This window comes from Amblyomma mixtum, chromosome 6 (genome assembly GCF_055824585.1).
Source record: "Amblyomma mixtum isolate Tamu chromosome 6, ASM5582458v1, whole genome shotgun sequence".
Classification (NCBI taxonomy): Eukaryota; Metazoa; Arthropoda; class Arachnida; order Ixodida; family Ixodidae; genus Amblyomma; species Amblyomma mixtum.
Genome location: NC_143017.1, coordinates 3,798,764 through 3,822,909, shown reverse-complemented (window position 1 = coordinate 3,822,909; position 24,146 = coordinate 3,798,764).

Below are 24,146 nucleotides of genomic sequence, written 5' to 3'. Positions count from 1 at the left end.
GAGCGAGTTGATCAATAACTCGAAGTGGGAGCAGTGTTGATGAAATGTGTCGGGGAATGCCCCAAGGTGGAATAGGTTTTTAATAAGGGAGTAATTACTCATTGTCGTCCCCCAAAGCGCAGCCGTACGTCTACAAAGGAAAGCTATAGAGCTTTCTAAGGAACTTCGCAGTTAATAAAAAATTTGTTCTAGTCCGGGGTTCGAACCCGGCACCACCGCTTCAACAGAGGAGTCGCTGTACCAATTGATCTAACCGGGACGGTAAGCTTATGGTAGGGCGAGAGCGAGTTGATCAATAACTCGAAGTGGGAGCAGTGTTGATGAAATGTGTCGGGGAATGCCCCAAGGTGGAATAGGTTTGTAATAAGGGAGTAATTACTCATTGTCGTCCATCGAAGCGCAGCCGTACGTCTACAAAGGAAAGCTATAGAGCTTTCTAAGGAACTTCGCAGTTAAAGAAAAAATCGTTCTAGTCCGGGGTTCGAACCCGGCACTACTGCTTCAAGGGAGCAGTCGCTGTACCAATTGATCTAACCGGGACGGTAAGCTTATGGTAGGGCGAGAGCGAGTTGATCAATAACTCGAAGTGGGACCAGTGTTGATGAAATGTGTCGGGGAATGCCCCAAGGTGGAATACGTTTGTAATAAGGGAGTAATTACTCATTGTCGTCCATCGAAGCGCAACCATACGTCTACAAAGGAAAGCTCTAGAGCTTTCTAAGGAACTTTAACAGTTAATGAAAAATTCGTTCTAGTCCGGGGTTTGAACCTGGCACCACCGCTTCAACAGAGGAGTCGCTGTACCAATTGATCTAACCGGGACGGTAAGCTTATGGTAGGAGGAGAGCGAGTTGATCAATAACTCGAAGTGGGAGCAGTGTTGATGAAATGTGTCGGGGAATGCCCCAAGGTGGAATAGGTTTGTAATAAGGGAGTAATTGCTCATTGTCGTCCATCGGAGCGCAGCCGTACGTCTACAAAGGAAAGCTATAGAGCTTTCTAAGGAACTTCGCAGTTAATGAAAAATTCGTTCTAGTCCGGGGTTCGAACCCGGCACCACTGCTTCAACAGCGGAGTCGCTGTACCAATTGATCTAAGCGGGACGGTAAGCTTATGGTAGGGCGAGAGCGAGTTGATCAATAACTCGAAGTGAGAGTAGTGTTGATGAAATTGTCGGGGGATGCCCCAAGTTGGAATAGGTTTGTAATAAGGGAGTAATTACTCATTGTCGTCCATCGAAGCGCAGCCGTACGTCTACAAATGAAAGCTATAGAGCTTTCTAAGGAACTTCGCAGTTAATGAAAAATTCGTTCTAGTCCAGGGTTTGAACCTGGCACCACCGCTTCAACAGAGGAGTCGCTGTACCAATTGATCTAACCGGGACGGTAAGCTTATGGTAGGGCGAGAGAGAGTTGATCAATAACTCGAAGTGGGAGCAGTGTTGATGAAATGTGTCGGGGAATGCCCCAATGTGGAATAGGTTTGTAATAAGGGAGTAATTGCTCATTGTCGTCCATCGGAGCGCAGCCGTACGTCTACAAAGGAAAGCTATAGAGCTTTCTAAGGAACTTCGCAGTTAATGAAAAATTCGTTCTAGTCCGGGGTTCGAACCCGGCACCACCGCTTCAACAGCGGAGTCGCTGTACCAATTGATCTAAGCGGGACGGTAAGCTTATGGTAGGGCGAGAGCGAATTGATCAATAACTCGAAGTGGGAGCAGTGTTGATGAAATGTGTCGGGGAATGCCCCAAGGTGGAATAGGTTCATTATAAGGTAGTAATTACTCATTGTCGTCCATCGAAGCGCAGCCGTACGTATACAAAGGAAAGCTATAGAGCTTTCTAAGGAACTTCACAGTTAAAGAAAAAATCGTTCTAGTCCGGGGTTCGAACCCGGCACCACCGCTTCAAGGGAGCAGTCGCTGCACCAATTTATATAACTGGGACTGTAAGCTTATGGTAGGGCGAGAGCGAGTTGATCAATAACTCGAAGTGGGAGCAGTGTTGATGAAATGTGTCGGGGAATGCCCCAAGGTGGAATAGGTTTGTAATAAGGGAGTAATTACTCATTGTCGTCCATCGAAGCGCAGCCGTACGTCTACAAAGGAAAGCTATAGAGCTTTCTAAGGAACTTCGCAGTTAAAGAAAAAATCGTTCTAGTCCGGGGTTCGAACCCGGCACTACTGCTTCAAGGGAGCAGTCGCTGTACCAATTGATTTAACCGGGACGGTAAGCTTATGGTAGGGCGAGAGCGAGTTGATCAATAACTCGAAGTGGGAGCAGTGTTGATGAAATGTGTCGGGGAATGCCCCAAGGTGGAATAGGTTTTTAATAAGGGAGTAATTACTCATTGTCGTCCCCCAAAGCGCAGCCGTACGTCTACAAAGGAAAGCTATAGAGCTTTCTAAGGAACTTCGCAGTTAATAAAAAATTTGTTCTAGTCCGGGGTTCGAACCCGGCACCACCGCTTCAACAGAGGAGTCGCTGTACCAATTGATCTAACCGGGACGGTAAGCTTATGGTAGGGCGAGAGCGAGTTGATCAATAACTCGAAGTGGGAGCAGTGTTGATGAAATGTGTCGGGGAATGCCCCAAGGTGGAATAGGTTTGTAATAAGGGAGTAATTACTCATTGTCGTCCATCGAAGCGCAGCCGTACGTCTACAAAGGAAAGCTATAGAGCTTTCTAAGGAACTTCGCAGTTAAAGAAAAAATCGTTCTAGTCCGGGGTTCGAACCCGGCACTACTGCTTCAAGGGAGCAGTCGCTGTACCAATTGATCTAACCGGGACGGTAAGCTTATGGTAGGGCGAGAGCGAGTTGATCAATAACTCGAAGTGGGAGCAGTGTTGATGAAATGTGTCGGGGAATGCCCCAAGGTGGAATAGGTTTTTAATAAGGGAGTAATTACTCATTGTCGTCCCCCAAAGCGCAGCCGTACGTCTACAAAGGAAAGCTATAGAGCTTTCTAAGGAACTTCGCAGTTAATAAAAAATTTGTTCTAGTCCGGGGTTCGAACCCGGCACCACCGCTTCAACAGAGGAGTCGCTGTACCAATTGATCTAACCGGGACGGTAAGCTTATGGTAGGGCGAGAGCGAGTTGATCAATAACTCGAAGTGGGAGCAGTGTTGATGAAATGTGTCGGGGAATGCCCCAAGGTGGAATAGGTTTGTAATAAGAGAGTAATTACTCATTGTCGTCCATCGAAGCGCAGCCGTACGTCTACACATGAAAGATATAGAGCTTTCTAAGAAACTTCGCAGTTAATGAAAAATTCGTTCTAGTCCGGGGTTCGAACCCGGCACCACCGCTTCAACAGAGGAGTCGCTGTACCAATTGATCTAATCGGGACCGTAAGGTTATGGTAGGGCGAGAGCGAGTTGATCAATAACTCGAAGTGGGAGCAGTGTTGATGAAACGTGTCGGGGAATGCCCCAAGGTGGAATAGGTTTTTAATAAGGGAGTAATTACTCATTGTCGTCCCCCAAAGCGCAGCCGTACGTCTACAAAGGAAAGCTATAGAGCTTTCTAAGGAACTTCGCAGTTAATAAAAAATTTGTTCTAGTCCGGGGTTCGAACCCGGCACCACCGCTTCAACAGAGGAGTCGCTGTACCAATTGATCTAACCGGGACGGTAAGCTTATGGTAGGGCGAGAGCGAGTTGATCAATAACTCGAAGTGGGAGCAGTGTTGATGAAATGTGTCGGGGAATGCCCCAAGGTGGAATAGGTTTGTAATAAGGGAGTAATTACTCATTGTCGTCCATCGAAGCGCAGCCGTACGTCTACAAAGGAAAGCTATAGAGCTTTCTAAGGAACTTCGCAGTTAAAGAAAAAATCGTTCTAGTCCGGGGTTCGAACCCGGCACTACTGCTTCAAGGGAGCAGTCGCTGTACCAATTGATCTAACCGGGACGGTAAGCTTATGGTAGGGCGAGAGCGAGTTGATCAATAACTCGAAGTGGGAGCAGTGTTGATGAAATGTGTCGGGGAATGCCCCAAGGTGGAATACGTTTGTAATAAGGGAGTAATTACTCATTGTCGTCCATCGAAGCGCAACCATACGTCTACAAAGGAAAGCTATAGAGCTTTCTAAGGAACTTTGCAGTTAATGAAAAATTCGTTCTAGTCCGGGGTTTGAACCTGGCACCACCGCTTCAACAGAGGAGTCGCTGTACCAATTGATCTAACCGGGACGGTAAGCTTATGCTAGGAGGAGAGCGAGTTGATCAATAACTCGAATTGGGAGCAGTGTTGATGAAATGTGTCGGGGAATGCCCCAAGGTGGAATAGGTTTGTAATAAGGGAGTAATTGCTCATTGTCGTCCATCGGAGCGCAGCCGTACGTCTACAAAGGAAAGCTATAGAGCTTTCTAAGGAACTTCGCAGTTAATGAAAAATTCGTTCTAGTCCGGGGTTCGAACCCGGCACCACTGCTTCAACAGCGGAGTCGCTGTACCAATTGATCTAAGCGGGACGGTAAGCTTATGGTAGGGCGAGAGCGAGTTGATCAATAACTCGAAGTGAGAGTAGTGTTGATGAAATTGTCGGGGGATGCCCCAAGTTGGAATAGGTTTGTAATAAGGGAGTAATTACTCATTGTCGTCCATCGAAGCGCAGCCGTACGTCTACAAATGAAAGCTATAGAGCTTTCTAAGGAACTTCGCAGTTAATGAAAAATTCGTTCTAGTCCAGGGTTTGAACCTGGCACCACCGCTTCAACAGAGGAGTCGCTGTACCAATTGATCTAACCGGGACGGTAAGCTTATGGTAGGGCGAGAGAGAGTTGATCAATAACTCGAAGTGGGAGCAGTGTTGATGAAATGTGTCGGGGAATGCCCCAATGTGGAATAGGTTTGTAATAAGGGAGTATTGCTCATTGTCGTCCATCGGAGCGCAGCCGTACGTCTACAAAGGAAAGCTATAGAGCTTTCTAACGAACTTCGTAGTTAATGAAAAATTCGTTCTAGTCCGGGGTTCGAACCCGGCACCACTGCTTCAACAGCGGAGTCGCTGTACCAATTGATCTAAGCGGGACGGTAAGCTTATGGTAGGGCGAGAGCGAGTTGATCAATAACTCGAAGTGAGAGTAGTGTTGATGAAATTGTCGGGGGATGCCCCAAGTTGGAATAGGTTTGTAATAAGGGAGTAATTACTCATTGTCGTCCATCGAAGCGCAGCCGTACGTCTACAAATGAAAGCTATAGAGCTTTCTAAGGAACTTCGCAGTTAATGAAAAATTCGTTCTAGTCCAGGGTTTGAACCTGGCACCACCGCTTCAACAGAGGAGTCGCTGTACCAATTGATCTAACCGGGACGGTAAGCTTATGGTAGGGCGAGAGAGAGTTGATCAATAACTCGAAGTGGGAGCACTGTTGATGAAATGTGTCGGGGAATGCCCCAATGTGGAATAGGTTTGTAATAAGGGAGTAATTGCTCATTGTCGTCCATCGGAGCGCAGCCGTACGTCTACAAAGGAAAGCTATAGAGCTTTCTAAGGAACTTCGCAGTTAATGAAAAATTCGTTCTAGTCCGGGGTTCGAACCCGGCACCACCGCTTCAACAGCGGAGTCGCTGTACCAATTGATCTAAGCGGGACGGTAAGCTTATGCTAGGGCGAGAGCGAATTGATCAATAACTCGAAGTGGGAGCAGTGTTGATGAAATGTGTCGGGGAATGCCCCAAGGTGGAATAGGTTCATTATAAGGTAGTAATTACTCATTGTCGTCCATCGAAGCGCAGCCGTACGTCTACAAAGGAAAGCTATAGAGCTTTCTAAGGAACTTCACAGTTAAAGAAAAAATCGTTCTAGTCCGGGGTTCGAACCCGGCACCACCGCTTCAAGGGAGCAGTCGCTGCACCAATTTATATAACTGGGACTGTAAGCTTATGGTAGGGCGAGAGCGAGTTGATCAATAACTCGAAGTGGGAGCAGTGTTGATGAAATGTGTCGGGGAATGCCCCAAGGTGGAATAGGTTTGTAATAAGGGAGTAATTACTCATTGTCGTCCATCGAAGCGCAGCCGTACGTCTACAAAGGAAAGCTATAGAGCTTTCTAAGGAACTTCGCAGTTAAAGAAAAAATCGTTCTAGTCCGGGGTTCGAACCCGGCACTACTGCTTCAAGGGAGCAGTCGCTGTACCAATTGATTTAACCGGGACGGTAAGCTTATGGTAGGGCGAGAGCGAGTTGATCAATAACTCGAAGTGGGAGCAGTGTTGATGAAATGTGTCGGCGAATGCCCCAAGGTGGAATAGGTTTGTAATAAGAGAGTAATTACTCATTGTCGTCCATCGAAGCGCAGCCGTACGTCTACAAATGAAAGCTATAGAGCTTTCTAAGAAACTTCGCAGTTAATGAAAAATTCGTTCTAGTCCGGGGTTTGAACCTGGCACCACCGCTTCAACAGAGGAGTCGCTGTACCAATTGATCTAACCGGGACCGTAAGGTTATGGTAGGGCGAGAGCGAGTTGATCAATAACTCGAAGTAGGAGCAGTGTTGATGAAATGTGTCGGGGAATGCCCCAAGGTGGAATAGGTTTTTAATAAGGGAGTAATTACTCATTGTCGTCCCCCAAAGCGCAGCCGTACGTCTACAAAGGAAAGCTATAGAGCTTTCTAAGGAACTTCGCAGTTAATAAAAAATTTGTTCTAGTCCGGGGTTCGAACCCGGCACCACCGCTTCAACAGAGGAGTCGCTGTACCAATTGATCTAACCGGGACGGTAAGCTTATGGTAGGGCGAGAGCGAGTTGATCAATAACTCGAAGTGGGAGCAGTGTTGATGAAATGTGTCGGGGAATGCCCCAAGGTGGAATACGTTTGTAATAAGGGAGTAATTACTCATTGTCGTCCATCGAAGCGCAACCATACGTCTACAAAGGAAAGCTATAGAGCTTTCTAAGGAACTTTGCAGTTAATGAAAAATTCGTTCTAGTCCGGGGTTTGAACCTGGCACCACCGCTTCAACAGAGGAGTCGCTGTACCAATTGATCTAACCGGGACGGTAAGCTTATGGTAGGAGGAGAGCGAGTTGATCAATAACTCGAAGTAGGAGCAGTGTTGATGAAATGTGTCGGGGAATGCCCCAAGGTGGAATAGGTTTGTAATAAGGGAGTAATTGCTCATTGTCGTCCATCGGAGCGCCGCCGTACGTCTACAAAGGAAAGCTATAGAGCTTTCTAAGGAACTTCGCAGTTAACGAAAAATTCGTTCTAGTCCGGGGTTCGAACCCGGCACCACCGCTTCAACAGCGGAGTCGCTGTACCAATTGATCTAAGCGGGACGGTAAGCTTATGGTAGGGCGAGAGCGAGTTGATCAATAACTCGAAGTGAGAGTAGTGTTGATGAAATTGTCGGGGAATGCCCCAAGGTGGAATAGGTTTGTAATAAGGGAGTAATTGCTCATTGTCGTCCATCGGAGCGCCGCCGTACGTCTACAAAGGAAAGCTATAGAGCTTTCCAAGGAACTTCGCAGTTAATGAAAAATTCGTTCTAGTCCGGGGTTCGAACCCGGCACCACCGCTTCAACAGAGGAGTCGCTGTACCAATTGATCTCACCGGGACGGTAACCTTATGGTAGGAGGAGAGCGAGTTGATCAATAACTCGAAGTGGGAGCAGTGTTGATGAAATGTGTCGGGGAATGCCCCAAGGTGGAATAGGTTTGTAATAAGGGAGTAATTGCTCATTGTCGTCCATCGGAGCGCCGCCGTACGTCTACAAAGGAAAGCTATAGAGCTTTCCAAGGAACTTCGCAGTTACTGAAAAATTAGTTCTAGTCCGGGGTTCGAACCCGGCACCACCGCTTCAACAGCGGAGTCGCTGTACCAATTGATCTCACCGGGACGGTAAGCTTATGGTAGGGCGAGGGCGAGTTGATCAATAACTCGAAGTGGGAGCAGTGTTGATGAAATGTGTCGGGGAATGCCCCAAGGTGGAATAGGTTTGTAATAAGGGAGTAATTGCTCATTATCGTCCATCGGAGCGCCGCCGTACGTCTACAAAGGAAAGCTATAGAGCTTTCCAAGGAACTTCGCAGTTAATGAAAAATTCGTTCTAGTCCGGGTATCGAACCCGGCACCACCGCTTCAACAGAGGAGTCGCTGTACCAATTGATCTCACCGGGACGGTAAGCTTATGGTAGGAGGAGAGCGAGTTGATCAATAACTCGAAGTGGGAGCAGTGTTGATGAAATGTGTCGGGGAATGCCCCAAGGTGGAATAGGTTTGTAATAAGGGAGTAATTGCTCATTGTCGTCCATCGGAGCGCCGCCGTACGTCTACAAAGGAAAGCTATAGAGCTTTCCAAGGAACTTCGCAGTTAATGAAAAATTAGTTCTAGTCCGGGTATCGAACCCGGCACCACCGCTTCAACAGAGGAGTCGCTGCACCAATTGATCTAACCGGGACGGTCACCTTATGGTAGGGCGAGAGCGAGTTGATCAATAACCCGAAGTGGGAGCGGTGTTGATGAAATGTGTCGGGGAATGCCCCAAGGTGGAATAGGTTTGTAATAAGGGAGTAATTGCTCATTGTCGTCCATCGGAGCGCCGCCGTACGTCTACAAAGGAAAGCTATAGAGCTTTCCAAGGAACTTCGCAGTTAATGCAAAATTAGTTCTAGTCCGGGTATCGAACCCGGCACCACCGCTTCAACAGAGGAGTCGCTGCACCAATTGATCTAACCGGGACGGTTAGCTTATGGTAGGGCGAGAGCGAGTTGATCAATAACTCGAAGTGAGAGTAGTGTTGATGAAATTGTCGGGGGATGCCCCAAGTTGGAATAGGTTTGTAATAAGGGAGTAATTACTCATTGTCGTCCATCGAAGCGCAGCCGTACGTCTACAATTGAAAGCTATAGAGCTTTCTAAGGAACTTCGCAGTTAATGAAAAATTCGTTCTAGTCCGGGGTTTGAACCTGGCACCACCGCTTCAACAGAGGAGTCGCTGTACCAATTGACCTAACCGGGACGGTAAGCTTATGGTAGGGCGAGAGAGAGTTGATCAATAACTCGAAGTGGGAGCAGTGTTGATGAAATGTGTCGGGGAATGCCCCAATGTGGAATAGGTTTGTAATAAGGGAGTAATTGCTCATTGTCGTCCATCGGAGCGCAGCCGTACGTCTACAAAGGAAAGCTATAGAGCTTTCTAAGGAACTTCGCAGTTAATGAAAAATTCGTTCTAGTCCGGGGTTCGAACCCGGCACCACCGCTTCAACAGCGGAGTCGCTGTACCAATTGATCTAAGCGGGACGGTAAGCTTATGGTAGGGCGAGAGCGAGTTGATCAATAACTCGAAGTGAGAGTAGTGTTGATGAAATGGTCGGGGGATGCCCCAAGTTGGAATAGGTTTGTAATAAGGGAGTAATTACTCATTGTCGTCCATCGAAGCGCAGCCGTACGTCTACAAATGAAAGCTATAGAGCTTTCTAAGGAACTTCGCAGTTAATGAAAAATTCGTTCTAGTCCAGGGTTTGAACCTGGCACCACCGCTTCAACAGAGGAGTCGCTGTACCAATTGATCTAACCGGGACGGTAAGCTTATGGTAGGGCGAGAGAGAGTTGATCAATAACTCGAAGTGGGAGCAGTGTTGATGAAATGTGTCGGGGAATGCCCCAATGTGGAATAGGTTTGTAATAAGGGAGTAATTGCTCATTGTCGTCCATCGGAGCGCAGCCGTACGTCTACAAAGGAAAGCTATAGAGCTTTCTAAGGAACTTCGCAGTTAATGAAAAATTCGTTCTAGTCCGGGGTTCGAACCCGGCACCACCGCTTCAACAGCGGAGTCGCTGTACCAATTGATCTAAGCGGGACGGTAAGCTTATGGTAGGGCGAGAGCGAATTGATCAATAACTCGAAGTGGGAGCAGTGTTGATGAAATGTGTCGGGGAATGCCCCAAGGTGGAATAGGTTCATTATAAGGTAGTAATTACTCATTGTCGTCCATCGAAGCGCAGCCGTACGCCTACAAAGGAAAGCTATAGAGCTTTCTAAGGAACTTCGCAGTTAAAGAAAAAATCGTTCTAGTCCGGGGTTCGAACCCGGCACCACCGCTTCAAGGGAGCAGTCGCTGCACCAATTTATATAACTGGGACTGTAAGCTTATGGTAGGGCGAGAGCGAGTTGATCAATAACTCGAAGTGGGAGCAGTGTTGATGAAATGTGTCGGGGAATGCCCCAAGGTGGAATAGGTTTGTAATAAGGGAGTAATTACTCATTGTCGTCCATCGAAGCGCAGCCGTACGTCTACAAAGGAAAGCTATAGAGCTTTCTAAGGAACTTCGCAGTTAAAGAAAAAATCGTTCTAGTCCGGGGTTCGAACCCGGCACTACTGCTTCAAGGGAGCAGTCGCTGTACCAATTGATTTAACCGGGACGGTAAGCTTATGGTAGGGCGAGAGCGAGTTGATCAATAACTCGAAGTGGGAGCAGTGTTGATGAAATGTGTCGGGGAATGCCCCAAGGTGGAATAGGTTTGTAATAAGAGAGTAATTACTCATTGTCGTCCATCGAAGCGCAGCCGTACGTCTACAAATGAAAGCTATAGAGCTTTCTAAGAAACTTCGCAGTTAATGAAAAATTCGTTCTAGTCCGGGGTTCGAACCCGGCACCACCGCTTCAACAGAGGAGTCGCTGTACCAATTGATCTAATCGGGACCGTAAGGTTATGGTAGGGCGAGAGCGAGTTGATCAATAACTCGAAGTGGGAGCAGTGTTGATGAAATGTGTCGGGGAATGCCCCAAGGTGGAATAGGTTTTTAATAAGGGAGTAATTACTCATTGTCGTCCCCCAAAGCGCAGCCGTACGTCTACAAAGGAAAGCTATAGAGCTTTCTAAGGAACTTCGCAGTTAATAAAAAATTTGTTCTAGTCCGGGGTTCGAACCCGGCACCACCGCTTCAACAGAGGAGTCGCTGTACCAATTGATCTAACCGGGACGGTAAGCTTATGGTAGGGCGAGAGCGAGTTGATCAATAACTCGAAGTGGGAGCAGTGTTGATGAAATGTGTCGGGGAATGCCCCAAGGTGGAATAGGTTTGTAATAAGGGAGTAATTACTCATTGTCGTCCATCGAAGCGCAGCCGTACGTCTACAAAGGAAAGCTATAGAGCTTTTAAGGAACTTCGCAGTTAAAGAAAAAATCGTTCTAGTCCGGGGTTCGAACCCGGCACTACTGCTTCAAGGGAGCAGTCGCTGTACCAATTGATCTAACCGGGACGGTAAGCTTATGGTAGGGCGAGAGCGAGTTGATCAATAACTCGAAGTGGGAGCAGTGTTGATGAAATGTGTCGGGGAATGCCCCAAGGTGGAATACGTTTGTAATAAGGGAGTAATTACTCATTGTCGTCCATCGAAGCGCAACCATACGTCTACAAAGGAAAGCTATAGAGCTTTCTAAGGAACTTTGCAGTTAATGAAAAATTCGTTCTAGTCCGGGGTTTGAACCTGGCACCACCGCTTCAACAGAGGAGTCGCTGTACCAATTGATCTAACCGGGACGGTAAGCTTATGGTAGGAGGAGAGCGAGTTGATCAATAACTCGAAGTGGGAGCAGTGTTGATGAAATGTGTCGGGGAATGCCCCAAGGTGGAATAGGTTTGTAATAAGGGAGTAATTGCTCATTGTCGTCCATCGAAGCGCAGCCGTACGTCTACAAATGAAAGCTATAGAGCTTTCTAAGGAACTTCGCAGTTAATGAAAAATTCGTTCTAGTCCAGGGTTTGAACCTGGCACCACCGCTTCAAGGGAGCAGTCGCTGCACCAATTTATATAACTGGGACTGTAAGCTTATGGTAGGGCGAGAGCGAGTTGATCAATAACTCGAAGTGGGAGCAGTGTTGATGAAATTGTCGGGGGATGCCCCAAGTTGGAATAGGTTTGTAATAAGGGAGTAATTACTCATTGTCGTCCATCGAAGCGCAGCCGTACGTCTACAAATGAAAGCTATAGAGCTTTCTAAGGAACTTCGCAGTTAATGAAAAATTCGTTCTAGTCCAGGGTTTGAACCTGGCACCACCGCTTCAATAGAGGAGTCGCTGTACCAATTGATCTAACCGGGACGGTAAGCTTATGGTAGGGCGAGAGAGAGTTGATCAATAACTCGAAGTGGGAGCAGTGTTGATGAAATGTGTCGGGGAATGCCCCAATGTGGAATAGGTTTGTAATAAGGGAGTAATTGCTCATTGTCGTCCATCGGAGCGCAGCCGTACGTCTACAAAGGAAAGCTATAGAGCTTTCTAAGGAACTTCGCAGTTAATGAAAAATTCGTTCTAGTCCGGGGTTCGAACCCGGCACCACCGCTTCAACAGCGGAGTCGCTGTACCAATTGATCTAAGCGGGACGGTAAGCTTATGGTAGGGCGAGAGCGAATTGATCAATAACTCGAAGTGGGAGCAGTGTTGATGAAATGTGTCGGGGAATGCCCCAAGGTGGAATAGGTTCATTATAAGGTAGTAATTACTCATTGTCGTCCATCGAAGCGCAGCCGTACGCCTACAAAGGAAAGCTATAGAGCTTTCTAAGGAACTTCGCAGTTAAAGAAAAAATCGTTCTAGTCCGGGGTTCGAACCCGGCACCACCGCTTCAAGGGAGCAGTCGCTGCACCAATTTATATAACTGGGACTGTAAGCTTATGGTAGGGCGAGAGCGAGTTGATCAATAACTCGAAGTGGGAGCAGTGTTGATGAAATGTGTCGGGGAATGCCCCAAGGTGGAATAGGTTTGTAATAAGGGAGTAATTACTCATTGTCGTCCATCGAAGCGCAGCCGTACGTCTACAAAGGAAAGCTATAGAGCTTTCTAAGGAACTTCGCAGTTAAAGAAAAAATCGTTCTAGTCCGGGGTTCGAACCCGGCACTACTGCTTCAAGGGAGCAGTCGCTGTACCAATTGATTTAACCGGGACGGTAAGCTTATGGTAGGGCGAGAGCGAGTTGATCAATAACTCGAAGTGGGAGCAGTGTTGATGAAATGTGTCGGGGAATGCCCCAAGGTGGAATAGGTTTGTAATAAGAGAGTAATTACTCATTGTCGTCCATCGAAGCGCAGCCGTACGTCTACAAATGAAAGCTATAGAGCTTTCTAAGAAACTTCGCAGTTAATGAAAAATTCGTTCTAGTCCGGGGTTCGAACCCGGCACCACCGCTTCAACAGAGGAGTCGCTGTACCAATTGATCTAATCGGGACCGTAAGGTTATGGTAGGGCGAGAGCGAGTTGATCAATAACTCGAAGTGGGAGCAGTGTTGATGAAATGTGTCGGGGAATGCCCCAAGGTGGAATAGGTTTTTAATAAGGGAGTAATTACTCATTGTCGTCCCCCAAAGCGCAGCCGTACGTCTACAAAGGAAAGCTATAGAGCTTTCTAAGGAACTTCGCAGTTAATAAAAAATTTGTTCTAGTCCGGGGTTCGAACCCGGCACCACCGCTTCAACAGAGGAGTCGCTGTACCAATTGATCTAACCGGGACGGTAAGCTTATGGTAGGGCGAGAGCGAGTTGATCAATAACTCGAAGTGGGAGCAGTGTTGATGAAATGTGTCGGGGAATGCCCCAAGGTGGAATAGGTTTGTAATAAGGGAGTAATTACTCATTGTCGTCCATCGAAGCGCAGCCGTACGTCTACAAAGGAAAGCTATAGAGCTTTTAAGGAACTTCGCAGTTAAAGAAAAAATCGTTCTAGTCCGGGGTTCGAACCCGGCACTACTGCTTCAAGGGAGCAGTCGCTGTACCAATTGATCTAACCGGGACGGTAAGCTTATGGTAGGGCGAGAGCGAGTTGATCAATAACTCGAAGTGGGAGCAGTGTTGATGAAATGTGTCGGGGAATGCCCCAAGGTGGAATACGTTTGTAATAAGGGAGTAATTACTCATTGTCGTCCATCGAAGCGCAACCATACGTCTACAAAGGAAAGCTATAGAGCTTTCTAAGGAACTTTGCAGTTAATGAAAAATTCGTTCTAGTCCGGGGTTTGAACCTGGCACCACCGCTTCAACAGAGGAGTCGCTGTACCAATTGATCTAACCGGGACGGTAAGCTTATGGTAGGAGGAGAGCGAGTTGATCAATAACTCGAAGTGGGAGCAGTGTTGATGAAATGTGTCGGGGAATGCCCCAAGGTGGAATAGGTTTGTAATAAGGGAGTAATTGCTCATTGTCGTCCATCGGAGCGCAGCCGTACGTCTACAAAGGAAAGCTATAGAGCTTTCTAAGGAACTTCGCAGTTAATGAAAAATTCGTTCTAGTCCGGGGTTCGAACCCGGCACCACCGCTTCAACAGCGGAGTCGCTGTACCAATTGATCTAAGCGGGACGGTAAGCTTATGGTAGGGCGAGAGCGAGTTGATCAATAACTCGAAGTGAGAGTAGTGTTGATGAAATTGTCGGGGGATGCCCCAAGTTGGAATAGGTTTGTAATAAGGGAGTAATTACTCATTGTCGTCCATCGAAGCGCAGCCGTACGTCTACAAATGAAAGCTATAGAGCTTTCTAAGGAACTTCGCAGTTAATGAAAAATTCGTTCTAGTCCAGGGTTTGAACCTGGCACCACCGCTTCAAGGGAGCAGTCGCTGCACCAATTTATATAACTGGGACTGTAAGCTTATGGTAGGGCGAGAGCGAGTTGATCAATAACTCGAAGTGGGAGCAGTGTTGATGAAATGTGTCGGGGAATGCCCCAAGGTGGAATAGGTTTGTAATAAGGGAGTAATTACTCATTGTCGTCCATCGAAGCGCAGCCGTACGTCTACAAAGGAAAGCTATAGAGCTTTCTAAGGAACTTCGCAGTTAAAGAAAAAATCGTTCTAGTCCGGGGTTCGAACCCGGCACTACTGCTTCAAGGGAGCAGTCGCTGTACCAATTGATTTAACCGGGACGGTAAGCTTATGGTAGGGCGAGAGCGAGTTGATCAATAACTCGAAGTGGGAGCAGTGTTGATGAAATGTGTCGGGGAATGCCCCAAGGTGGAATAGGTTTGTAATAAGAGAGTAATTACTCATTGTCGTCCATCGAAGCGCAGCCGTACGTCTAAAAATGAAAGCTATAGAGCTTTCTAAGAAACTTCGCAGTTAATGAAAAATTTGTTCTAGTCCGGGGTTCGAACCCGGCACCACCGCTTCAACAGAGGAGTCGCTGTACCAATTGATCTAACCGGGACGGTAAGCTTATGGTAGGGCGAGAGCGAGTTGATCAATAACTCGAAGTGGGAGCAGTGTTGATGAAATGTGTCGGGGAATGCCCCAAGGTGGAATAGGTTTGTAATAAGGGAGTAATTACTCATTGTCGTCCATCGAAGCGCAGCCGTACGTCTACAAAGGAAAGCTATAGAGCTTTCTAAGGAACTTCGCAGTTAAAGAAAAAATCGTCCTACTCCGGGGTTCGAACCCGGCACTACTGCTTCAAGGGAGCAGTCGCTGTACCAATTGATCTAACCGGGACGGTAAGCTTATGGTAGGGCGAGAGCGAGTTGATCAATAACTCGAAGTGGGAGCAGTGTTGATGAAATGTGTCGGGGAATGCCCCAAGGTGGAATACGTTTGTAATAAGGGAGTAATTACTCATTGTCGTCCATCGAAGCGCAACCATACGTCTACAAAGGAAAGCTATAGAGCTTTCTAAGGAACTTTGCAGTTAATGAAAAATTCGTTCTAGTCCGGGGTTTGAACCTGGCACCACCGCTTCAACAGAGGAGTCGCTGTACCAATTGATCTAACCGGCACGGTAAGCTTATGGTAGGAGGAGAGCGAGTTGATCAATAACTCGAAGTGGGAGCAGTGTTGATGAAATGTGTCGGGGAATGCCCCAAGGTGGAATAGGTTTGTAATAAGGGAGTAATTGCTCATTGTCGTCCATCGGAGCGCAGCCGTACATCTACAAAGGAAAGCTATAGAGTTTTCTAAGGAACTTCGCAGTTAATGAAAAATTAGTTCTAGTCCGGGGTTCGAACCCGGCACCACCGCTTCAACAGAGGAGTCGCTGTACCAATTGATCTAACCGGGACGGTAAGCTTATGGTAGGAGGAGAGCGAGTTGATCAATAACTCGAAGTGGGAGCAGTGTTGATGAAATGTGTCGGGGAATGCCCCAAGGTGAAATAGGTTTGTAATAAGGGAGTAATTGCTCATTGTCGTCCATCGGAGCGCCGCCGTACGTCTACAAAGGAAAGCTATAGAGCTTTCCAAGGAACTTCGCAGTTAATGAAAAATTCGTTCTAGTCCCGGTATCGAACCCGGCACCACCGCTTCAACAGAGGAGTCGCTGTACCAATTGATCTAACCGGGACGGTAAGCTTATGGTAGGGCGAGAGCGAGTTGATCAATAACTCGAAGTGGGAGCAGTGTTGATGAAATGTGTCTGGGAATGCCCCAAGGTGGAATAGGTTTGTAATAAGGGAGTAATTACTCATTGTCGTCCATCGAAGCGCAGCCGTACATCTACAAAGGAAAGCTATAGAGCTTTCTAAGGAACTTCGCAGTTAATGAAAAATTCGTTCTAGTCCGGGGTTTGAACCTGGCACCACCGCTTCAACAGAGGAGTCGCTGTACCAATTGACCTAACCGGGACGGTAAGCTTATGGTAGGGCGAGAGAGAGTTGATCAATAACTCGAAGTGGGAGCAGTGTTGATGAAATGTGTCGGGGAATGCCCCAATGTGGAATAGGTTTGTAATAAGGGAGTAATTGCTCATTGTCGTCCATCGGAGCGCAGCCGTACGTCTACAAAGGAAAGCTATAGAGCTTTCTAAGGAACTTCGCAGTTAATGAAAAATTCGTTCTAGTCCGGGGTTCGAACCCGGCACCACCGCTTCAACAGCGGAGTCGCTGTACCAATTGATCTAAGCGGGACGGTAAGCTTATGGTAGGGCGAGAGCGAGTTATTCAATAACTCGAAGTGAGAGTAGTGTTGATGAAATTGTCGGGGGATGCCCCAAGTTGGAATAGGTTTGTAATAAGGGAGTAATTACTCATTGTCGTCCATCGAAGCGCAGCCGTACGTCTACAAATGAAAGCTATAGAGCTTTCTAAGGAACTTCGCAGTTAATGAAAAATTCGTTCTAGTCCAGGGTTTGAACCTGGCACCACCGCTTCAAGGGAGCAGTCGCTGCACCAATTTATATAACTGGGACTGTAAGCTTATGGTAGGGCGAGAGCGAGTTGATCAATAACTCGAAGTGAGAGTAGTGTTGATGAAATTGTCGGGGGATGCCCCAAGTTGGAATAGGTTTGTAATAAGGGAGTCATTACTCATTGTCGTCCATCGAAGCGCAGCCGTACGTCTACAAATGAAAGCTATAGAGCTTTCTAAGGAACTTCGCAGTTAATGAAAAATTCGTTCTAGTCCGGGGTTTGAACCTGGCACCACCGCTTCAACAGAGGAGTCGCTGTACCAATTGACCTAACCGGGACGGTAAGCTTATGGTAGGGCGAGAGAGAGTTGATCAATAACTCGAAGTGGGAGCAGTGTTGATGAAATGTGTCGGGGAATGCCCCAATGTGGAATAGGTTTGTAATAAGGGAGTAATTGCTCATTGTCGTCCATCGCAGCGCAGCCGTACGTCTACAAAGGAAAGCTATAGAGCTTTCTAAGGAACTTCGCAGCTAATGAAAAATTCGTTCTAGTCCGGGGTTCGAACCCGGCACCACCGCTTCAACAGCGGAGTCGCTGTACCAATTGATCTAAGCGGGACTGTAAGCTTATGGTAGGGCGAGAGCGAGTTGATCAATAACTCGAAGTGGGAGCAGTGTTGATGAAATGTGTCGGGGAATGCCCCAAGGTGGAATAGGTTTGTAATAAGGGAGTAATTACTCATTGTCGTCCATCGAAGCGCAGCCGTACGTCTACAAAGGAAAGCTATAGAGCTTTCTAAGGAACTTCGCAGTTAAAGAAGAAATCGTTCTAGTGCGGGGTTCGAACCCGGCACTACTGCTTCAAGGGAGCAGTCGCAGTACCAATTGATCTAAGCGGGACGGTAAGCTTATGGTAGGGCGAGAGCGAGTTGATCAATAACTCGAAGTGGGAGCAGTGTTGATGAAATGTGTCGGGGAATGGCCCGAGGTGGAATAGGTTTGTAATAAGAGAGTAATTACTCATTGTCGTCCATTGAAGCGCAGCCTTACGTCTACAAATGAAAGCTATAGAGCTTTCTAAGAAACTTCGCAGTTAATGAAAAATTCGTTCTAGTCCGGGGTTCGAACCCGGCACCACCGCTTCAACAGAGGAGTCGCTGTACCAATTGATCTAAGCGGGACGGTAAGCTTATGGTAGGGCGAGAGTGAGTTGATCAATAACTCGAAGTGGGAGCAGTGTTGATGAAATGTGTCGGGGAATGCCCCAAGGTGGAATACGTTTGTAATAAGGGAGTAATTACTTTAACAATACTGCAGATTGGGCGAGTTGGTTAACATACATCTTGAAAAATTTAGCGCGACACACAAGGACAGAAAGAGTAGACGACACGAGCGCTCGTGTTGTCTACTCTTTCTGTCCTTGTGTGTCGCGCTAAATTTTTCAAGGAGTAATTACTCATTGTCGTCCATCGAAGCGCAACCGTACGTCTACAAAGCAAAGCTATAGAGCTTTCTAAGGAACTTTGCAGTTAATGAAAAATTCGTTCTAGTCCGGGGTTCGAACCCGGCACCACCGCTTCAACAGAGGAGTCGCTGTACCAATTGATCTAAGCGGGACCGTAAGCTTATGGTAGGGCGAGAGCGAGTTGATCAATAACTCGAAGTGGGAGCAGTGTTGATGAAATGTGTCGGGGAATGCCCCAAGGTGGAATACGTTTGTAATAAGGGAGTAATTACTTATTGTCGTCCATCGAAGCGCAACCGTACGTCTAAGCTATAGAGCTTTCTAAGGAACTTTGCAGTTAATGAAAAATTCGTTCTAGTCCGGGGTTCGAGCCCGGCACCACCGCTTCAAGGGAGCAGTCGCTGTACCAATTGATCTAAGCGGGACGGTAAGCTTATCGTAGGGCGAGAGCGAGTTGATCAATAACTCGAAGTGGGAGTAGTGTTGAATAAATGTGTCGGGGAATGCCCCAAGGAGGAATAGGTTTGTAATAAGGTAGTAATTACTCATTGTCGTCCACCAAAGCGCAGCCGTACGGCTACAAAGGAAAGCTATAGAGCTTTCTAAGGAACTTCGCAGTTAAAGAAAAAATAGTTCTACTCCGGGGTTCGAACCCGGCACCACCGCTTCAACAGAGGAGTCGCTGTACCAATTGATCTAACCGGGACGGTGAGCTTATGGTAGGGCGAGAGAGAGTTGATCAATAACTCGAAGTGGGAGTAGTGTTGATGAAATTGTCGGGGGATGCCCCTAGTTGGAATAGGTTTGTTAAAAAGGAGTAATTACTCATTGTCGTCCCCCAAAGCGCAGCTGTACGTCTACAAAGGAAAGCTATAGAGCATTCTAAGGAACTTCGCAGTTAATGAAAAATACGTTCTAGTCAGGGGTTCGAACCCGGCACCACCGCTTCAAGGGAGCAGTCGCTGTACCAATTGATCTAACCGGAACGGTTAGCTTATGGTAGGGCGAGAGCGAGTTGATCAATAACTCGAAGTGGGAGCAGTGTTGAATAAATGTGTCGGGGAATGCCCCAAGGTGGAATAGGTTTTTAATAAAGGAGTAATTACTGATTGTCGTCCCCCAAAGCGCAGCCGTACGTCGATAAAGGAAAGCTATAGAGCTTTCTAAGGAACTTCGCAGTTAAAGAAAAAATCGTTCTAGTCCGGAGTTCGAACCCGGCACCACCGCTTCAAGGGAGCAGTCGCTGTACCAATTGATCTAAGCGGGACGGTAAGCTTATCGTAGGGCGAGAGCGAGTTGATCAATAACTCGAAGTGGGAGTAGTGTTGAATAAATGTGTCGGGGAATGCCCCAAGGTGGAATAGGTTTGTAATAAGGTAGTAATTACTCATTGTCGTCCACCAAAGCGCAGCCGTACGGCTACAAAAGAAAGCTATAGAGCTTTCTAAGGAACTTCGCAGTTAAAGAAAAAATAGTTCTAGTCCGGGGTTCGAACCCGGCACCACCGCTTCAAGGGAGCAGTCGCTGTACCAATTGATCTAACCAGGACGGTAAGCTTATCGTAGGGCGAGAGCGAGTTGATCAATAACTCGAAGTGGGAGTAGTGTTGAATAAATGTGTCGGGGAATGCCCCAAGGTGGAATAGGTTTGTAATAAGGGAGTAATTACTCATTGTCGTCCATCGAAGCGCAGCCGTACGTCTACAAAGGAAAGCTATAGAGCTTTCTAAGGAACTTCGCAGTTAAAGAAAAAATAGTTCTAGTCCGGGGTTCGAACCCGGCACCACCGCTTCAAGGGAGCAGTCGCTGTACCAATTGATCTAAGCGGGACGGTAAGCTTATCGTAGGGCGAGAGCGAGTTGATCAATAACTCGAAGTGGGAGTAGTGTTGAATAAATGTGTCGGGGAATGCCCCAAGGTGGAATAGGTTTGTAATAAGGGAGTAATTACTCATTGTCGTCCATCGAAGCGCAGCCGTACGTCTACAAAGGAAAGCTATAGAGCTTTCTAAGGAACTTCGCAGTTAAAGAAAAAATAGTTCTAGTCCGGGGTTCGAACCCGGCACCTACGCTTCAAGGGAGCAGTCGCTGTACCAATTGATCTAAGCGGGACGGTAAGCTTATCGTAGGGCGAGAGCGAGTTGATCAATAACTCGAAGTGGGAGTAGTGTTGAATAAATGTGTCGGGGAATGCCCCAAGGTGGAATAGGTTTGTAATAAGGTAGTAATTACTCATTGTCGTCCACCAAAGCGCAGCCGTACGGCTACAAAAGAAAGCTATAGAGCTTTCTAAGGAACTTCGCAGTTAAAGAAAAAATAGTTCTAGTCCGGGGTTCGAACCCGGCACCACCGCTTCAAGGGAGCAGTCGCTGTACCAATTGATCTAAGCGGGACGGTAAGCTTATCGTAGGGCGAGAGCGAGTTGATCAATAACTCGAAGTGGGAGTAGTGTTGAATAAATGTGTCGGGGAATGCCCCAAGGTGGAATAGGTTTGTAATAAGGTAGTAATTACTCATTGTCGTCCACCAAAGCGCAGCCGTACGGCTACAAAAGAAAGCTATAGAGCTTTCTAAGGAACTTCGCAGTTAAAGAAAAAATAGTTCTAGTCCGGGGTTCGAACCCGGCACCACCGCTTCAAGGGAGCAGTCGCTGTACCAATTGATCTAAGCGGGACGGTAAGCTTATCGTAGGGCGAGAGCGAGTTGATCAATAACTCGAAGTGGGAGTAGTGTTGAATAAATGTGTCGGGGAATGCCCCAAGGTGGAATAGGTTTGTAATAAGGTAGTAATTACTCATTGTCGTCCACCAAAGCGCAGCCGTACGGCTACAAAGGAAAGCTATAGAGCTTTCTAAGGAACTTCGCAGTTAAAGAAAAAATAGTTCTAGTCCGGGGTTCGAACCCGGCACCACCGCTTCAAGGGAGCAGTCGCTGTACCAATTGATCTAAGCGGGACGGTAAGCTTATCGTAGGGCGAGAGCGAGTTGATCAATAACTCGAAGTGGGAGTAGTGTTGAATAAATGTGTCGGGGAATGCCCCAAGGTGGAATAGGTTTGTAATAAGGTAGTAATTACTCATTGTCGTCCACCAAAGCGCAGCCGTACGGCTACAAAAGAAAGCTATAGAGCTTTCTAAGGAACTTCGCAGTTAAAGAAAAAATAGTTCTAGTCCGGGGTTCGAACCCGGCACCACCGCTTCAAGGGAGCAGTCGCTGTACCAATTGATCTAACCAGGACGGTAAGCTTATCGTAGGGCGAGAGCGAGTTGATCAATAACTCGAAGTTGGAGTAGTGCTGAATAAATGTGTCGGGGAATGCCCCAAGGTGGAATAGGTTTGTAATAAGGTAGTAATTACTCATTGTCGTCCACCAAAGCGCAGCCGTACGGCTACAAAGGAAAGCTATAGAGCTTTCTAAGGAACTTCGCAGTTAAAGAAAAAATCGTTCTAGTCCGGATTCGAACCCGGCACCACCGCTTCAAGGGAGCAGTCGCTGTACCAATTGATCTAACCAGGACGGTAAGCATATCGTAGGGCGAGAGCGAGTTGATCAATAACTCGAAGTGGGAGCAGTGTTGATGAAATGTGTCGGGGAATGCCCCAAGGTGGAATAGATTTTTAATAAAGGAGTAATTGCTCATTGTCGTCCCCCAAAGCGCAGCCGTACGTCTACAAAGGAAAGCTATAGAGCTTTCTAAGGAACTTCGCAGTTAAAGAAAAAATCGTTCTAGTCCGGATTCGAACCCGGCACCACCGCTTCAAGGGAGCAGTCGCTGTACCAATTGATCTAACCAGGACGGTAAGCATATCGTAGGGCGAGAGCGAGTTGATCAATAACTCGAAGTGGGAGCAGTGTTGATGAAATGTGTCGGGGAATGCCCCAAGGTGGAATAGGTTTGTAATAAGGGAGTAATTACTCATTGTCGTCCATCGAAGCGCAGCCGTACGTCTACAAAGGAAAGCTATAGAGTTTTCTAAGGAACTTCGAAGTTAATGAAAAATTAGTTCTAGTCCGGGGTTCGAACCCGGCACCACCGCTTCAAGGGAGCAGTCGCTGTACCAATTGATCTAAGCGGGACGGTAAGCTTATCGTAGGGCGAGAGCGAGTTGATCAATAACTCGAAGTGGGAGTAGTGTTGAATAAATGTGTCGGGGAATGCCCCAAGGTGGAATAGGTTTGTAATAAGGGAGTAATTACTCATTGTCGTCCATCGAAGCGCAGCCGTACGTCTACAAAGGAAAGCTATAGAGTTTTCTAAGGAACTTCGAAGTTAATGAAAAATTAGTTCTAGTCCGGGGTTCGAACCCGGCACCACCGCTTCAAGGGAGCAGTCGCTGTACCAATTGATCTAAGCGGGACGGTAAGCTTATCGTAGGGCGAGAGCGAGTTGATCAATAACTCGAAGTGGGAGTAGTGTTGAATAAATGTGTCGGGGAATGCCCCAAGGTGGAATAGGTTTGTAATAAGGTAGTAATTACTCATTGTCGTCCATCGAAGCGCAGCCGTACGTCTACAAAGGAAAGCTATAGAGTTTTCTAAGGAACTTCGAAGTTAATGAAAAATTAGTTCTAGTCCGGGGTTCGAACCCGGCACCACCGCTTCAAGGGAGCAGTCGCTGTACCAATTGATCTAAGCGGGACGGTAAGCTTATCGTAGGGCGAGAGCGAGTTGATCAATAACTCGAAGTGGGAGTAGTGTTGATGAAATGTGTCGGGGAATGCCCCAAGGTGGAATACGTTTGTAATAAGGGAGTAATTACTCATTGTCGTCCATCGAAGCGCAACCGTACGTCTACAAAGCAAAGCTATAGAGCTTTCTAAGGAACTTTGCAGTTAATGAAAAATTCGTTCTAGTCCGGGGTTCGAGCCCGGCACCACCGCTTCAAGGGAGCAGTCGCTGTACCAATTGATCTAAGCGGGACGGTAAGCTTATCGTAGGGCGAGAGCGAGTTGATCAATAACTCGAAGTGGGAGCAGTGTTGATGAAATGTGTCGGGGAATGCCCCAAGGTGGAATACGTTTGTAATAAGGGAGTAATTACTCATTGTCGTCCATCGAAGCGCAACCGTACGTCTACAAAGCAAAGCTATAGAGCTTTCTAAGGAACTTTGCAGTTAATGAAAAATTCGTTCTAGTCCGGGGTTCGAACCCGGCACCACCGCTTCAACAGAGGAGTCGCTGTACCAATTGATCTAAGCGGGACGGTAAGCTTATGGTAGGGCGAGAGCGAGTTGATCAATAACTCGAAGTGGGAGCAGTGTTGATGAAATGTGTCGGGGAATGCCCCAAGGTGGAATACGTTTGTAATAAGGGAGTAATTACTCATTGTCGTCCATCGAAGCGCAACCGTACGTCTACAAAGCAAAGCTATAGAGCTTTCTAAGGAACTTTGCAGTTAATGAAAAATTCGTTCTAGTCCGGGGTTCGAGCCCGGCACCACCGCTTCAAGGGAGCAGTCGCTGTACCAATTGATCTAAGCGGGACGGTAAGCTTATCGTAGGGCGAGAGCGAGTTGATCAATAACTCGAAGTGGGAGTAGTGTTGAATAAATGTGTCGGGGAATGCCCCAAGGAGGAATAGGTTTGTAATAAGGTAGTAATTACTCATTGTCGTCCACCAAAGCGCAGCCGTACG